Source organism: Henckelia pumila, chromosome 4, assembly GCF_033568475.1.
Source record: "Henckelia pumila isolate YLH828 chromosome 4, ASM3356847v2, whole genome shotgun sequence".
NCBI lineage: Eukaryota > Viridiplantae > Streptophyta > Magnoliopsida > Lamiales > Gesneriaceae > Henckelia > Henckelia pumila.
This window is the reverse complement of record NC_133123.1, coordinates 75946827-75966554: the sequence shown is the minus strand read 5'-3', so window position 1 is coordinate 75966554 and position 19728 is coordinate 75946827.

Sequence of the window (19728 nt, the reverse complement as noted above, 5' to 3'; positions counted from 1 at the left end):
AAATGGAAATCTGGGAGTCGGTCTCAATCCAAGGGGGAAAAAGGCTAATGATTGTGAATAGATGGATATTTTGTTTACTATTTATCTCTAATTATTTAGCTTGTAATTAATCTCATTTCAACATGCAAAAAGGATACTTATATATGTCACCAGTTTCATCGGTACTGTCAGAAAATTTTCTTTTATTTGTAACGTAATTTTAATGATTGTGTCTAATACTTTGTTTACTATTTAGCTCTACTCATTTTTCTCTCAGCAGAAATACAAAATAGTTTTGTCTCTTAGTTTACTGGTAAAATTTTATTTTCTGTGTGATTAATTCTAATGATTGTGCCTAGATGGTTTTTTTTATTCAAAAAAATTTAGCATGTTTTCTTTTAAAAAATAAGTTTCTTAAAATTAACTTCAGAAACCAAGAATTATCATCGATGGGGTGAAGAAATGTTGTTATACCTTCATTCTAGGGATGTAAATTTTTCCCGTGGGTTCCGGTACCCGTGGGGAAAATCCGAAATGAGGCAGGTTTAGAAGGGTGTTATAGGGTTCGGGGATTTTTTAAAATCACCGCAATGGATTTGGGTGGGTACGAGGATTCTATCCCCATCTCCAAACCCGTTCCGATAGATCCGATAAAAATAATAATAAATTAACATTAATAATAATAATAGTTTTAATTGCATTTAAAATATAGACTTGCATTTCACGTGTATACTGAAAACCTAATACCCAAATCGCATTTTTTTCGGTTCCTCTCTCATCTTGTCGCCCTCTTCGTTCATTCCCTACCACTCGCAATCTCCCAACCGATCGCCTTCTTCGTTTCTTTCTATTTTTAAGAATAAATTTAATATTTCAAGCAGAGCGGGAACGGGGACGAGGACGCGTTCGGGGATTCACCCCATCCCCGCGCCATTTCCATATTCATAGTGAGGACGGGGACGGGGATGTGGTTTCAATCCCCGTGGATTCAGGTTCGGGGATTCACCCCATCCCCCCCATTGATCAAACGATGCAGTGGATGGAAGTCGTCATAGCCATATGGACGGATCACGTTGATGGTGCAAGAGCAATTGCCAAACTTTGTTATGACGCGCTTGGGTTTGGAACTGCTCTGAATAGGTATTTGGTTGAAAAAATAAAATTGAATCATCGTTGTAAGGAGAGACCACTAAGATTTATTAAGTAATACTTCAAAAGATTTTTTAGCTTTAAAAAAGCACAGTCCTTATAAAATTTATTAAGTAATTATTTTATGGAAAAAAAAAACTAAACTAATATAAAATAAGGAAATCATAGAAAGAGACACTACTTTCTTACCACTAAATTAATGTTACTACCACTTTCTCAGGAAACTGCATAAACACCTTGCAATAATTTTTTCTATTTTCCAAGGAAAAAAAAGATAATTATCAAATATTATGATGTAATAAATTATTATAATCGAGTAAACAACTGCAAAAAATATTCTCACCTTTTGTTCATGATATTCTTTACAGCTGCCTACTTCAACATAGCAAGACAACAATACCTACAAAAATTATGACAATGTGACCAAAGCACCCGTGTGAAAAAAAATTATTAAACAAAATTTACATTATTAAAACTCCTAACCGTGGTTATATCAGAGTCCGGGTTAATCGACTTAAGACATGCAAAACTCTTTATATTTTCATCCTTTGGGATAGAATAGTTCTTAACCATGACTTTCAGCAGTCCTAAAATGTGCTGCAAAAAACCATTTATATTAACATCTTCGATATGCATGTATAATAAGTTCTAACATACGTAAAATTACTTAATGTTTCATGTATATCAAAGCACACTTGTACTGAGATGTGACAGTAACCTTTAATGTTCTTGTGGTAAAACGTTTTTTAACAAATTTCAATATTTTGTATGAAGACATAAATTTCATTCGAACTTCTTATCCGCATATGACATAATTCGCATTTCCTATGAAAATATAATTGCAAATAATGATTACATTTTAAATAATTAATAAATAATCCAATTAAAACCAATAAACACAACCATATATAGACCTCAATCCTTCCAAAGACTACATCTTCTTCACGATGGATTTCATTAAATCCCCAATCTTCACTACCTTTGAAACTTGGAGAAAAAACCCGCATATTATACTTCCGAAAAATTGTAGATAAAAAACAAAAGCTTGGTTAAATTTCGTTTTTCAATCATACTAAAGTGCGATAAAAAATAAAAATGAAACGGGTTTAAAAGGGTGTTATAGGGTTCAGGGATTTTTTAAAATCCCCACAATGGATTGGGGTGGGTACGAGGATGCTATCCTCATCTCTGGACTCGTTACGATAGACTCGATAATAATAATAAATTAATATTGTAACGCCCGGAATTATTTAATTTTAATCCGAGAATATGTAATTTGGGAATATTTAGAGTTTTGATTTAAATTCTAATATTCTTAAATTATTTAGGATTGAAATTGAATGAAATGAGAAATTGAGGACTGAATTGCAACTAGGCAAGACTTGGAGGGCTAAAGTGCAATTTTCAAAATTTTAAGTGATTGCTCAGCATGTATACGTGTGTTATGCTTAACATTTCGGACAATTGAAAGGATTTAGAACAGAGCAAATCGATTCCTTCTCATTTCTTTGAAATTGTAATTTTCAAATCGCCGTATCTTTTAATCCGGTTATCCGATTTCGATTCCGAAAGATGTTCTGGAATCCTTGCAAGAAGACCTTCGATTTGATGTAAGTTTTCTTTTAGTTCATCATGATTTGAAAATTCGAAAATGGCAGAGATCAGATGTGGTTATGAATTGTTGCTGTTGAGCTTGTATTCTTTGTTCTATCAAGTTCGGGTTGCAGGATGGCTATCGATTATGTTCTTATGATTTCATCTGTGTATTTGATAGTATATATGTTGATATGTTGAAGAATTAGTGCTGGTTTTGAATCATATACAGCTGGTATAATTATAGAATTGTTATAGTTGAGTTCGGGATTGCCGAGTTTATATCGTTACGCCGCCGAGTTTATGATTTGAGGCTGTTTTGCTATCTTGTATTGAGTTGTGAGGATAGTGAGTCCTAGCTGATGGTTGTAAGCTTTCTCAACTTTGTTTCAGATTTTGTTAAAGACCATTGAGCTCGAGAACGTCATCTTCGAACCGATAGAGTGTTGAAGTAAGGTTTGAAGTTAGTCTCCAATGGAGTTTGAATGGTTTTAAGTGCAGAGTTTGATACAAGTCTTGTGATTGTGTTGTTCAGATTTGGAGCTTGAACTCACCTTGGAATCATCTTAAACTTCACATTTGAAAGGTAAAAGTGAACTAGGATTCGATTGGGATTATAACTCGAGATGGTTTGTATCCAGTTCCCTAAATCATATACTTATTTGCTTATTTGATTTTATATGCTTTTATATGAATGGTTGAATGAGTCTTGATGTTAATGAATGCTATTTTGTTGATATATGATGCATTCATCTTGTAAGACTTGTTCTTTGATTTCGAAATGAACGAAAACGTTCGATTAGACGATTTGAGGGATTATATATGTATGGCCTGGGTGGTTGACTTATCCTAGCGTCTGATTTACATATATAGTGGCTTCAAAGTCTAGAGAAGCAAGATAAGTAGCCCCACCTCGATTGGAAGAGTCTGTGGTTAGTTATGATATCTTCTTCTCGGGATCCCAACCGATGAAATAAGAGAATTCGTTAGAGAACCTTGTTTTAAAACATGCATTGTATTTACTTTTATATCATGAATTTGATATATGCTTTGCTATGCATGTTTAGTTGCTTTTACTGGGAAATATATTTCTCACCGGAGTTATCCGGCTATTGTTGTGTTCTATGTGTCATGGCAATAGGCGGGAGTGGAACAGGGCAAAAGCGATCTTGAAGAACAAGGGATGAGATAATAGCGTGATGATCCGAGTTTAGATGGTTGTGAGCTGTCAATGTTGTGTTGAGTTCAAAGACATGAATATGTTGTAGTTACATATGCCAAGACTTATTGGCTATGAGGTTGTTGTCTTAATAATGTACACAAGATATGAGATGATGTATATTACTTCTTAGGACTTGACTTGATATTGTATACAATATTCCATGTTTGATATATGAGCCTAGTATGTTGATTTTAAGGCTTTGAGATGATCTATTTCTATCAACTTGTATCATGTTAGAATGCATGTTAGCTTATATTTTTGTATAGGCTATGTATGAGTTGATGTTAGATGAGAAATGAATGAAAGAACTTGAGTTTTCAGCAAAATGATCTGTGTTTTTTTTTCTGCTGGACAGATGCCCGCTCGATCGGGTGATTCCTATCGATCGAGCGAGACCTTTATTTCTAAGGCAGTGAGGTGAGCACATTAGGCTCGCTCGATCGGTGAATTTTGACCGATCGAGCGAGGCCAACATTGCTTTCACCCGAGAGTTGGGCTTCATGGCTCGCTCGATCGGGTGTTTTTCCCCGATCGAGCGAGGTGCTTTATTTTAAAAAAAAAAAATTTATTTTATTTAGTCTTTGATTTTTTGACTATTATTTACAATGATTTGATTAATGAGAGATTAGAACTCGGGTCGTCAAAAATATTATTAATTACTATTATTATTTTAATTACATTTAAAATATAGAAATGCATTTCACGTGTATACTGAAAACCTAATACGCAATCTTATTTTTTTTTGGTTTCTCTCTCATCCCGTCGCCCTCTTTGTTCCTTCCCTACCACTCAAAGTCTCCGAACCGGCCGCCTCCTTCGTTTATTCTATTTTTAAAAATAAATTTAATATTTCAAACAGGGCAGGGACGGGGACGAGGACGAGGACGGGTTCGGGGATTCACCCCATCCCAGCCCCATTGATCAAACGATGCAGTGGCTGGAAGTCGGCAAAGCCCTATGGACGGATCACGTTGATGGTGCAAGAGCAATTACCAAACTTTGTTATGACGCGCTTGGGTTTGGGATTGCTCCGAATTGGAATTTGGTTAAAAAAATAAAATTGAATCGTTGTTGTAAGGAGAGACTACTAAGATTTATTAAGTAATTCTTAAAAAAAATTAGCTTTAAAAAAGCACGTTCCTTATAAAATTTATTAAGTAATTATTTTATGGGAAAAAAAACTAAACTAAGCTATAATCAGGACAACATAGTAAGAGACACTACTTTCTTCCCACTACAGTAATGTAACTACTACTTTCTCAAGAAACTACATAAACATCTTGCAACAGTTTTTTCTATTTTCAAAGGAAAAAAAAGATAATTATCGAATATTATGATTTAATAAATTATTATAATCGAGTAAACAACTGCAAAAAATATTCTCACCTTTTGTTCATGATATTCTTTACAGCTGCCTACTTCAACATAGCAAGACAATAATACCTACAAAAATTATGACAATGTGACCAAAGCACTCGTGTGAAAAAAAATTATTAAAAAGAATTTACATTATTAAAACTCCTAACCGTGGTTATATCAGAGTCTGGGTTAATCGACTCAAGACATGCAAAACTCTTTATATTTTCATCATTTGGGATAGAATAGTTTTTAACCATGACTTTCAGCAGTCCTAAAATGTGCTGCAAAAAATCATTTATATTAACATCTTCGATATGCATGTATAATAAATTCTAACATACGTAAAATTACTCTCTGTTTCATTTCATCAAAGCACACTTGTACTGAGATGCGACGGTAACCTTTAATGTTCTTGAGGTAAAACTTTTTTTTACAAATTTTAATATTTTGATAGAAGACATAACTTCCATTCGAACTTCTTATCCGCATATGTGACATAATTCGCATTTCCTATGAAAATATAATTGCAAATAATGATTACATTTTATATAATGTGAGGACTCGGGCACTAATCTCTCAAATCATAACGATTTATACAAGATGAAATACTAAACATTTAATCCAATACATGAATTAAGATCAAGCAATCAAAGGCCTAAATTTTTTTTTTTTTTTAAAAATAACAAGGCCTCGCTCGATCGGTAAAAGTTCATCGATCGAGCGAGCACAAATTCAGCAACTTTCTACCCGAAGAAAACATGGCCTCGCTCGATCGGTTGAAGTTCACCGATCGAGCAAGAATGTTCTATGCAGAAAATTCAGAAACTGTTGTTGCTGTCTTATGAAAAATTTAAAGAGCTTGAAACATTCTAAGCATCTCAAATTCATAATAGAATGATCTAAAGGCAAGCTACAAGGTATAACCAAGCTAACATGAATCTCATACATGCTACTAGTTCCATGTATAAATCACATAATAGCATGCTAATAATTCTTAACACCTATCCAAGGGAATAAAAACATGTACATGCCAACTCCCCAAAAATAACATCAAGACTAGAAGCATAATTATACAAGAAACTTCAAATCCCCATCATAAGATGCTACAACAAGTAGAGTTCCAACTCTTCACATAAACAATCTCAAGTTTACATGTAGAACCTACAAAAAGTAACTCAACTAGATTTCAAGGTAGCAACATTATATACTTCTAGATTAAAAGCTAGTCTCAAGCTTTAATACAAATATCAAAACATGAAAAACTATTAAAGTCTCAACCAATGTTTTAACATCTAAACATTGGAATCCAAATCTAACATGTTTGACAAAACATAAACTTCTTCTAACACCCGAGTCTCCACTCTAATCTCTCAATCTCTCGATTCCTTGCCAAGTCCGACTCGCTTACTCTTCAACCTGATGCAATGCACACATACAAGCAAAACAACAGCCGGATAACTCCGTGAGAATAAATCTAAGTATGAAAGACATCTATATAAATCAAATAGAAATAACTCAATCAAGTAATTTACTATTACAATCAACAATTTCCTTATACCTTACCTGCCAGATATCTTTCAAATAAACTCATTCATTATCATATAGGCTCGAATACGGTTGAAGGTTAAAGGATTCAAGTCTTACAGAATCGATAATTTAAAAATTCATATCATTGGGATCCCGGGTATATAATCAGGCCATAAAAATATCAAGCCTTCCACTTACGCTCCCGCTCGGGGTGGTAAAATCTGATATTCCCTGGACTGTGAACACTATATTGAGAACCGTGGCAAAAGAATTCAAATCAGATCCCTAGCCTCTTGCATATAAGTTCACCACGTCCAATATTTTCTTTTCGATTCTATTTTCAAGGTTTCGAAAGAATTGTGGTTCAAAGGGTTTACTCTCAACTCTATAACCAATCTACCATAACTCAATAATTCAAAGTAATCTATACTCATTAATTTCAAATAAGTATCAAACATCAATCTCAATAAGAAAATCATGTTTGAATCAAACATCTCATATATCAATCAACTAAATCAATTAAGGCAAGTAATTCATATAGATCACATAAGATTAAGTAAAACAACTAATCATGCATGTATGTGATTTAATAAACTCGAAAACCATCACGTTCTCGAGTTATTCTACCTGCCAAATTTAATGTCGAATCATACCTTGATCTTGATCTTTACTTCTCAAAACTCTTGTAACTTCTAAACAACAACAACAAGCTTCTCAAAATTCTGCTCAAACTTTCTTGCTATTCCAAAATCTAGTTGTGTCCAACTTGTAGCTCATTTCAAGTCAATTTCGGTCTCGTCGACTCGAATTCGATACTTTTCAACTCAAATCTGAATTGAAGTGTTTACAAGTAACATATTAGCATTCAAATTTCATCTAATCTCGCAAGTGCTTAAACACTTCAAAACTTGCCAATAAAACCGACATTCAAACCGGTATCGTATCGGTTACAAACCGGCACCGAGAAGTTCTATCTGTTCATTCTAAAAACTTACACATCCTACAAACATTGATATCCACTTCATATCAATATCATTTCACCACTGCACATTCAAATTCAGTACTTGCATTTTTAAAAAATTCAACAAACAAAAATCGACGGCGTAACGGATCGAATTCGGTAATTTCAAAAGCATAAACACTATCAATACTATACTTCAAACTCATTTCCATACTCATTCCAATATAAGGTACACGAAATCAGCAGCCTAGAATTTCCAGAAATTCAGAAAATATTCGATAAATGAAAAACATGTCCAAACGATGATCTTTTTGCGAACCGTCTTAAATATACTATCGTCGTATATACTAGAACACGTTTATACAATCAAATCTTAATTCTAACAAAATCTCAAAATTAAAACATGGTATAATTTAGCCAAACTTACGTCAAAGTGTAGCACTCGAAGCCATGATCGCAAATATACGATCAATTTAAAATTCTACCGGCCGGATCGAATTCTATGAATTTTTGAAAACAAGAATCGACCATGGTTCTTATTTTCTCCTCTCTCTCGGTCTTGACTGGAAATTCTGATGAATTCCATGCCTTATACACGTTTTCATGTATACAAGTACCATGTGTCATCCACTTGCATAAGGAATTGCACTTTGGCCCTTAAGCTTTTGGACAATTGCAAATCAATCCTTGGAACCTTCATTAATCTCTCTCTCGTTCTTGATGCTGCTGAAGGGAACATATACACGTGGAAAGTGTAATATAAATCTTGTGTTGACAAGTCAAATCCCATTTTTGCAGTTTAGCCCCTGAAACTTCGATATTTGCAATTCAGTCCCTGCTCGAGTTTCTTCTTCAAATTAAATCCTCTTTATATCCAAACTCATAATAAAAATATTCAATCTCATAAATATTCAACCCAAATATTTTATTCTTTTAATTTAAGAATCCCGGAATTTAGTTCCCACATATCCGTAAATTCTCAAATTAAATATTTTCGGCTCGGAAATTACATCTCTAATTTCCATAAATTCCAAATTGAATATTTTCCAAATACAAAATTTAAATCTCTAATTTCGTAATTAATATTCATATTTTCAGGGCCTTACAATTCCTCCCTTCTAAGGAATGATTTCGTCCTCGAAATCGCATTCAATCGTACTACTGAATCTCGTAGACTGTAAAGCTGACTGAAGTAATTCTTACTTCAATTCTAAGAGCTTTAGATATCTGTTCTGTTATCTTATCTTCTTCTTATTTCAGACCAAAATCTGTATTGATTATTCATTAGATCATAATGAACTTTATTTCTGAATCAGATATTACTCCGGAAAGAACATTTCTCACTGAACATTCTGTTCAATTTTCAAACTCTGACTCTGTCTAATCTGCTCTGTTCAAATTCGGTACGAATCAATCTTCATATTCTCTGTCTTTTATTAAGCCATATCTGATCTGATCACGGATATTGTTGCAATACCGTTTCATCACAAAGAAACTTCTGCTTTTTCTTCTCATTTCGTAATCAAAAACACGATCTCTATATCAATCGAATCAATGTTACAGGAATTGCAATAAATATGTGACAAAAATCTATCAGTTAGTATCGAATCAGATACCTTAGTTCTGAGAATTTTCTCAAATCTGGATAGTCACCTCAGACAATCCATCGATCAAGGGTGGCATAAGGAAATCAAACACTCAGAACTTCTGAAAATCGATGCCACAATCTACCAACTAAATTTAAAGTCTCTGTCTCGACAATAAATTTCAACAATTCCTGTAATTTCATCATATCACCAACTTCTTAACAGCTAGCAACTCATATCGATGTTACAGCTAAAACAGCGTATTCATGAATCTGACAAATCTATTTCAATACAAATCGCAATCTCATGACAATTTGAGTAATTTCAAACTAAAATTTTCCGCAAAATTATTCTTGTTTCGACTTTAGAGTTGCTAAACTGATTCATAGATCTCTCAGTCTCTTCTTTTCTGCTTCTATTACTGGAAACATAGGTATTGGTAACTCAATTCTGTCATATTGTCTTCCATTTTCTGTTGTCAATACTGATTTCCAAGTAATTCATACAACATTTCCAAACAACTGAATGGATATATAATCTGTTGTAGTGTGCCTCTTCCAGAATGTGATATCTCATGTCCAGATTATCTGGCACAATCAAACGAAGATTCATCTCAAAGTCCAGTATCTCTGATCTGCTATCTTGTCTCATATCTCAAGTTCAAAACAAAATCTTGAATCAGTTGATCAAGAATTCTTCTAATTTTTTTCTTCTTTCTATCTATTTCTCAAGTTCTAGAAAAATCAATCAATCAATCTAAAATTCTTACTGATACTCTGAATCAAATTTTCTATCAGTTACGAGCCAACAAAATCAAAATATACTGAATACATATATCAATTGATCAACAACTCTGGAAATTCATAATCAAAGAAACTCACTCAAGTCAAGGCCATCCAAAGAGCAAATATTCTGAATGACAAAATCTGCTAAGTGAAAACATCTCACTTGCATCTCGACTTTAAGAGAGTGAATAAAATAAGACTCTATCAAGGAATAAGAGCCAATCAAAATCAATCGAGGTCGAAAACAAAACCTCATAATCGATATCAAGAAATTCAAGAGTCATGATCCTATGATATAATAGATTCAGCAACATCAAAGAGAAGGCTCAACTGTAACTGATTTTCATAATTATCTTTTCAGATCTCTAAATTCTTCCCACATAATCATGATTGATCCATAAACTTATTCAATACCCAAAATAAAGCGGAACCTGAATTTGGGAACTCGTACTATAGTTCGAGTAGCACAATCAACTTCAATTCAATCTTATTTCTTTCAAACTATAATTCAGCTTTTTAGACTCAATTGGCTGATATCATCTTTTATAGCCGTTCACCCAGATTAGCACATATCAACTACTTCAGATAAAGGTTCAACATACATTTAATGTAACATAATAAATTATGCAACTATATTTGTATGCAATGCACCCAGATTCATAAATATGCAGGCAGATTAATCAAATCTTATAATTACCTACAGTCTCGTCATCTGGTGCAATTTGAGCTCAATCATCTGTAGATGCTTGTTGCCTAAGGGTTGGATCTTCATTTAAGTTTCTCCTTGTTCCCCCTGGATTAGGACACACTCTCGAAAAATGTCCCACTTGATAGCAACGATGACATTTTCCTAAAGTTCCTCGGCATTCATTGCTAGCATGCTTTCCTCCACAATGAGTACAGTATTCGCCAGCATATTCTGCTTTCTGACTCATACGAAGTTGCTTCAGTCCGCTAGAGCTAGAAGAGCTACTTCCAGACTTCTTAAACTGTTGCCTCAAATGCTGTAACCGCTTTTCACTTCCACTAACACTACCTCCTGCCTCATAACTGCTCTGTGATGACAATTGTGACTGAAAGTGTGGTTGTTCAAAATGCTGAGGCACGATTGAACTTTCTTTCTGTCTCATAAAACCGTCTTCAGCTCTTTTAGCCCTGTCAATAGCATCAACCAATCTATTCGGTCGCCCAACATCTATCCAAGCATAAATTTTCGGATTCAGTCCATTGATAAACAAATTCGTTTGGACTTCTTCATCCCGAATTACGTGAGGAACAAATCGGAGCAAGTTGGAGAATTTAGCAACATACTCATCAATCGTCATATTTCCTTGTTGCAAGTTAACAAATTCTCCTGCTCTATCTTCTCTATAAGATCTCGGAAGAAATTGTTGACAAAATTCAGTCTTAAATACCTGCCAAGAAATTACTATATTGCAGTTGGTATACAACAAGTTTGATTCTTCGTTCATCAGAGTATTCTAAAGATTCAAACAATTGATCAAGCTCATTTAACCAACCTTCACAAACATTAATATCTTCGGTACCTTTCAGAATTGGCGGATTATAAGTCTGAAATCGTTCAAATAGCACTTCCATCGGTGTGAGTGTAGCATCCATCGATTCTGATAGGTTACTACAATACTGATCTGTTCAATCGGAGGTAATTCCTTCACTTGCGGAGTACTGTTCGGTTTAATCTGGGGTTCTTACATCACCCTAATAACCTGATTTACTTCAAAAGAAAATTCATAAGCAACACAGAGATTATACTATTCAAATCGTTAGAAATACATATAATCTCGTGTTTTGTCATATTACACATGCTTACAACTCTTCATGCTATTCAAAGAAACATGCTTACAAAGAATTCAAATATTCATGTGAATTCACATAATCAAGTAAGCACATAATTATTTAAGCATGTACTCAAATAATTTCTCCAAGTAGTAAATCACACTCACATACATTTTATCAATTTTAGTAAAGCAACAATCAAGCCATACTAAAAAAAATGCATGTGACTCGATCTACCCCGCTCAACTTCTATCTTAATCCAAGAACTTACGCTCTGATACCACCTGTTGTGAGGACTCGGGCACTAATCTCTCAAATCATAACGATTTATACAAGATGAAATACTAAACATTTAATCCAATACATGAATTAAGATCAAGCAATCAAAGGCCTAAAAAAATTTTTTTTTTTTTTTAAAATAACAAGGCCTCGCTCTTTCGATAAAAGTTCATCAATCGAGCGAGCACAAATTCAGGAACTTTCTGCCCAAAGAAAACATGGCCTCGCTCGATCGGTTGAAGTTCACCGACCGAGCGAGAATGTTCTATGCAGAAAATTCAGAAACTGCTGTTGCTGTCTTATGCAAAATTTAAAGAACTTGAAACATTCTAAGCATCTCAAATTTATAATAGAATGATCTAAAGGCAAGCTACAAGGTATAACCAAGCTAACATGAATCTCATACATGCTACTAGTTCCATGTATAAATCACATAATAGCATGCTAATAATTCTTAACACCTATCCAAGGGAATAAAAACATGTACATGCCAACTCCCCAAAAATAACATCAAGACTAGAAGCATAATTATACAAGAAACTTCAAAGCCCCATCATAAGATGCTACAACAAGTAGAGTTCCAACTCTTCACATAAACAATCTCAAGTTTACATGTAGAACCTACAAAAAGTAACTCAACTAGATTTCAAGGTAGCAACATTATATACTTCTAGATTAAAAGCTAGTTTCAAGCTTTAATACAAATATCAAAACATGAAAAACTATTAAAGTCTCAACCAATGTTTTAACATCTAAACATTGGAATCCAAATCTAACATTTTTGACAAAACATAAACTTCTTCTAACACCCGAGTCTCCACTCTAATCTCTCAATCTCTCGATTCCTTGCCAAGTCCGACTCGCTTACTCTTCAACCTGATGCAATGCACACATACAAGCAAAACAACAGCCGGATAACTCCGGTGAGAATAAATCTCAGTATGAAATACATCTATATAAATCAAATAGAAATAACTCAATCAAGTAATTTACTATTACAATCAACAATTTCCTTATACCTTACCTGCCAGATATCTTTCAAATAAACTCATTCATTATCATATAGGCTCGAATACGGTTGAAGGTTAAAGGATTCAAGTCTTACAGAATCGATAATTTAAAAATTCATATCGTTGGGATCCCGGGTATATAATCAGGCCATAAAAATATCAAACCTTCCACCTACGCTCCCGCTCGGGGTGGTAAAATCTGATATTTCCTGGACTGTGAACACTATATTGAGAACCGTGGCAAAAGAAATCAAATCAGATCCCTAGCCTCTCGCATATAAGTTCACCACGTCCAATATTTTCTTTTCGATTCTGTTTTCAAGGTTTCGAAAGAATTGTGACTCAAAGGGTTTACTCTCAACTCTATAACCAATCTACCACAACTCAATAATTCAAAGTAATCTATACTCATTAATTTCAAATAAGTATCAAACATCAATCTCAATAAGAAAATCATGTTTGAATCAAACATCTCATATATCAATCAACTAAATCAATTAAGGCAAGTAATTCATATAGATCACATAAGATTAAGTAAAACAACTAATCATGCATGTATGTGATTTAATAAACTCGAAAACCACCACGTTCTCGAGTTATTCTACCTGTCGAATTTAATGTCGAATCATACCTTGATCTTGATCTTTACTTCTCAAAACTCTTGTAACTTCTAAACAACAACAACAAGCTTCTCAAAATTCTGCTCAAACTTTCTTGCTATTCCAAAATCTAGTTGTTTCCAACTTGTAGCTCATTTCAAATTCTACCGGCCGGATCGAATTCTATGAATTTTTGAAAACAAGAATCGACCATGGTTCTTATTTTCTCCTTTCTCTCGGTCTTGACTGGAAATTCTGATGAATTCCATGCCTTATACACGTTTTCATGCATACAAGTACCATGTGTCATCCACTTGCATAAGGAATTGCACTTTGGCCCTTAAGCTTTTGGACAATTGCAAATCAATCCTTGGAACCTTCATTAATCTCTCTCTCGTTCTTGATGCTGCTGAAGGGAACATATACACGTGGAAAGTGTAATATAAATCTTGTGTTGACAATTCAAATCCCATTTCTGCAGTTTAGCCCCTAAAACTTCGATATTTGCAATTCAGTCCCTGCTCAAGTTTCTTCTTCAAATTAAATCCTCTTTATATCCAAACTCATAATAAAAATATTCAATCTCATAAATATTCAACCCAAATATTTTATTCTTTTAATTTAAGAATCCCGGAATTTAGTTCCCACATATCCGTAAATTCTCAAATTAAATATTTTCGGCTCAGAAATTACATCTCTAATTTCCATAAATTCCAAATTGAATATTTTCCAAATACAAAATTTAAATCTCTAATTCCGTAATTAATATTCATATTTTCAGGGCCTTACATATAATTAATAAATAATCAAATTAAAACCAATAAACACAACCATATACAGACCCCAATCCTTCCATAGGCTACATCTTATTCACGAAGGATTTCAATAAAATCCCCAACCTTCACTACCTTTGAAACTTGGAGAAAAAACCCGCAAATTATAATTTCGAAAAACTGTAGATAAAAATCAAAAGCTTGGTCGAATGTCGCATTTCAATCATACTAAAATACGATAAAAAAGGAAAATGAAACGAGTTTAAAAGAGTGTTATAGGGTTCGGGGATTTTTTAAAATCCCCGCAATGGATTGGGTTGGGTACGAGGATGCTATCCTCATCTCTGAACTCGTTCCGATAAACTCGATAATAATAATAAATTAATATTAATAATAATTATTATTATTTTAATTACATTTAAAATATAAACATGCATTTCACGTGTATACTGAAAACATAATACCCAATCTCATTTTTTTTGGTTACTCTCTCATCCCGTTGCCCTCTTCGTTCCTTCCCTACCACTCAAAGTCTCCGAATCGGCCGCCTCCTTCGTTTCTTCTATTTTTAAGAATAAATTTAATATTTCAAACAGGGCGGGAACGGGGTCGAGGACGGGTTCGAGGATTCACCCCATCTCCGCCCCATTGATCAAACGATACAGTGGCTAGAAGTCGGCAAAGGCCTATGGACGGATCACGTTGATGGTGCAAGAGCAATTACCAAACTTTGTTATGACGCGCTTGGGTTTGGGATTGCTCTGAATTGAAATTTGGTTAAAAAAAAATAAAATTTAATTGTTGTTGTGAGGAGAGACTACTAAGATTTATTAAGTAATTCTTAAAAAAAAAATTAGCATTAAAAAAGCACGGTCCTTATAATTTATTAAATAATTATTTTATGGGAATAAAAACTAAACTAAGCTAAAATCAGGACAACATAGTAAGAGACACTACTTTCTTACCACTACAGTAATGTTACTACTACTTTTTCAAGAAACTGTACAAACATTTTGCAACAGTTTTTCCTATTTTCCAAGAAAAAAAAAAGATAATTATCAAATATTATGATGTAATAAATTATTATAATCGAGGAAACAACTGCAAAAAATATTCTCACCTTTTGTTCATGATATTCTTTACAGCTGCTTACTTCAACATAGCAAGACAACAATACCTACAAAAATTATGACAATGTGACCAAAGCACTCGTGTGAAAAAAATTTATTAAACACTCCTAACTGTGGTTATATCAGAGTCCGGGTTAACCGACTCAAGACATGCAAAACTCTTTATATTTTCATCCTTTGGGATAGAATAGTTTTAACCATGGCTTTCAGCTGTAACGCCCAGAATTATTTAATTTTGATCCGAGAATATTTAATTTAGGAATATTTAGAGTTTTGATTTAAATTCTAATATTCTTAAATTATTTAGGATTAAAATTGAATAAATTGAGAATTTGAGGACTGAATTGCAATTATTGCATAGTTGAGGGGCTAAAGTGCAATTTTTATTTCACTTATCAGAATTTGATATTGAGGACTCAGCATGCACGTGTAATCCCTCAAAATATTCAGAAAATCCAAATCAAGAAACCAGAGGAAAACCGAGAACAGAAATTTCAAACTTTTCCTTCATCTTTCAATTGCGATATCTTTTGCTACGGTGATCCATTTTCGATTCCGAAAGATGTTCTGGAATCCTCGCAAGACGACCTTCGATTTGATGTAAGTTTATTCTTTGTTCATCAAGGTTTGAGAATTCGAATTTGACAGAGATCAGATTTTGATATGAAAGTGTGGTTGTTAAGCTTCTATCTTATGTTTTCTCAAAGTTGGGTTGAGGATTGGTTGATATATTATATTCTTGTGATGTTCCAGCTTTGATTTGATCTTTATACCTGCTGATATGTTGGTTTTGAATCTTCAACAATTGATATATATGTGAGAATTGTTATTGATATGTTCGGAATCGCCGAAGTAATACCGATATGCCGTCGAACTCTTGATTTGAAGTGATTTGTTATTGTTTTTGGATTCCGAAGTTGCTGAACTATTGACTGATGATTCCTTGATTGTTATGCTATTGTTTCAGTGCATAAACAGAGTAAATAAACTCAAGAAGTCGACTCCGAAACCGATAGAAGATAGAACAAGGTTGGTAAAGTTTGCCTTGAAGTTCTTGTTGAAGTTTGGGTTGATAGTGAGCAGACTTTGAGATGAGTTTTTGGTGATTGATCTTGTACAGACTTTGACAAGTTCGAAGACATCCTAAACACCATATTTGAAAGGTAAAAGTGGACTATTATTTGATTGGAAATACAACTCGAGATGGTTTGTATCGAGTTTCCTTAAATCACATACTTGTTTGATTATTTGCTCTTATGTGTTACTTTGAGTTGTTGAATAAGTTGTTGATATAATGAATGCTTTGATGATGATATATGTGTTGCATTCATCTTGAATACTTATTCCTTGATTTTGAAATGAACGGAACGTTCAAATAGACGATTTGAGGGATTGTATATGTATGGCCTGGGTGGTTATTTTAGCCTAGCGTCTGAATTGCATATATGATTGCTTCTAAGTCTAGAGAAGAAAGATAAGTAACCCCACCTCGATCGGGGAAGTCGGTGGACTAGTTATGATATCTACTTCTCGGGATCCCAACCGATGAATAAACGATGAACCTTGTTTTAAAGCATGCATTGCTTTTCTTTATATCATGATCTTGATATATACTTGTATTCTTGATTAGTCGCTTTTACTGGGAAATCTATTTCTCACCGGAGTTATCCGGCTATTGTTTTATTGTATGTGTCATTGCAATAGGAGGAAGTGGAACCGGGCAAAGGCGTGCATAAAGAATAAGGGATGAGATGAACATAGCGTGATGATCTGAGTTAGAAGTTGAATGAGCTGTCATGATGTATATTTGAGCCTTGAACATGATCTTGTTATAGTTACTTGCTTCACAACTTAGGGATGATCTAGTTGTGGTTTGGATTATGTTTATAGAACTTGAGAGAGATGTTGTAAATCCTTTGAATTCAACATGTTGTAACTTGATCTTGAAGGGTTGAATATAGTTTCTTGCATATTATGAACTGTTATGAGTATGCTTTAAGGCTTTGAAATGGTTTATTTCTATCAAATACATCATGTTAGAATGCATGGTAGCTTATGTGATTGAACTAGGCTTGTTGAAAAGATAGGAATTGATTTTTGAAGGAGGAAACTCAGTTTTGACAGCAATGGAATTCTTCTGTTCTGCTTCTGGGATGAGCTCGCTCGATCGGTGAATTATCACGGATCGAGCAAGACCATGTTTGCCTGGACAGAAACTTGAAGAAGTGTGGCTCGCTCGAGCGGTGATATCTTGCGGATCGAGCGAGGCCACCAAGTTTTCACCCGAGAGTTTGAGCTTTTGTGCTCGCTCGATCGGTAAATTTTTACCGATCGAGCGAGGTGCTCAACTTTTTAAATTTTTTTTTATTCTTTTGTTTAGACATTGATTGTTGTCTATTATTGTTGATTAATGATTATTGAGAGATTAGAACTCGGGTCATCACATCAGCAATCCTAAAATGTGCTGCAAAAAACCATTTATATTAACATCTTCGATATGCATGCATAATAAATTCTAACATACGTAAAATTACTCACTGTTGCATGCACATCAAAGCACACTTGTACTGAGATGTGATAGTAACTTTTAATGTTCTTGTGGTAAAACTTTTTTTTACAAATTTCAATATTTTGATTGAAGACATAACTTCCATTCGAACTTATTATCCGCATATGTGACATAATTCGCATTTTCTATGAAAATATAATTGCAAATAATGATTACATTTTATATAATTAATAAATAATCCAATTAAAACCAATAAACACAACCATATACCGACCTCAATCCTTCCAAAGACTACATCTTCTTCACGAAGGATTTCAATAAAATCCCCAACCTTCACTACATTTGAAACTTGGAGAACAAACTTGCAAATTATACTTCCGAAAAACTGTAGATAAAAAACAAAAGCTTGGTTGAATTTCGTTTTTCAATCATACTAAAATGCGATAAAAAAGGAAATTGAAACGGGTTTAAAAGGGTGTTATAGGGTTCAGGGATTTTTTAAAATCCTGCAATGGATTGGGGTGGGTACGAGGATGCTATCCTCATCTCTGAACTTGTTCCGATAGACTCGATAATAATAATAAATTAATAAATTAATATTAATAATAATTATTATTTTAATTACATTTAAAATATAGACATGTTTTTCACGTGTATGCTGAAAACCTAATACCCAATCTCATTTTTTTTGGTTCCTCTCTTATCCCGTCGCCATCTTCGTTCCTTCCCTGCGACTCAAAGTCTCCGAACCGGCCGCCTCCTTCGTTTCTTCTATTTTTAAGAATAAATTTAATATTTCAAACAGGGCGGGGACGGGTTCGGGGATTCACCTCATTCCCGCCCCATTGATCAAACGATACAGTGGCTGGAAGTCGACAAAGACCTATGGACGGATCACGTTGATGGTTCTAGAGCAATTACCAAACTCTGTTATGACGCTCTTGGGTTTGGGATTGCTCTGAATTGGAATTTGGTTAAAAAAAATAAAATTGAATCGTTGTTGTAAGGAAAGACTACTAAGATTTATTAATTAATTCTTAAAAAAAATTAGCTTTAAAAAAGCACGGTCATTATAAAATTTATTAAGTAATTATTTTATGGGAAAAAACTAAACTAAGCTAAAATCAGGACATCATAGTAAGAGACACTACTTTCTTACAACGACAGTAATGTTACTTCTACTTTCTCAGGAAACTGGATAAACATCTTGCTTTTCCTATTTTCAAAGAAAAAAAAGAGATAATTATCAAATATTATGATGCAATAAATTATTATAATAGAGGAAACAACTGCAAAAAATATTTTCACCTTTTGTTCATGATATTATTCATAACTGTCTACTTCCACATAACAAGACAACAATACCTACAAAAATTATGACAATGTGACCAAAGCACTCGTGTGAAAAAAATTTATTAAACAGAATTTACATTACTAAAACTCATAACCGTGGTTTTATCAGAGTCCGGG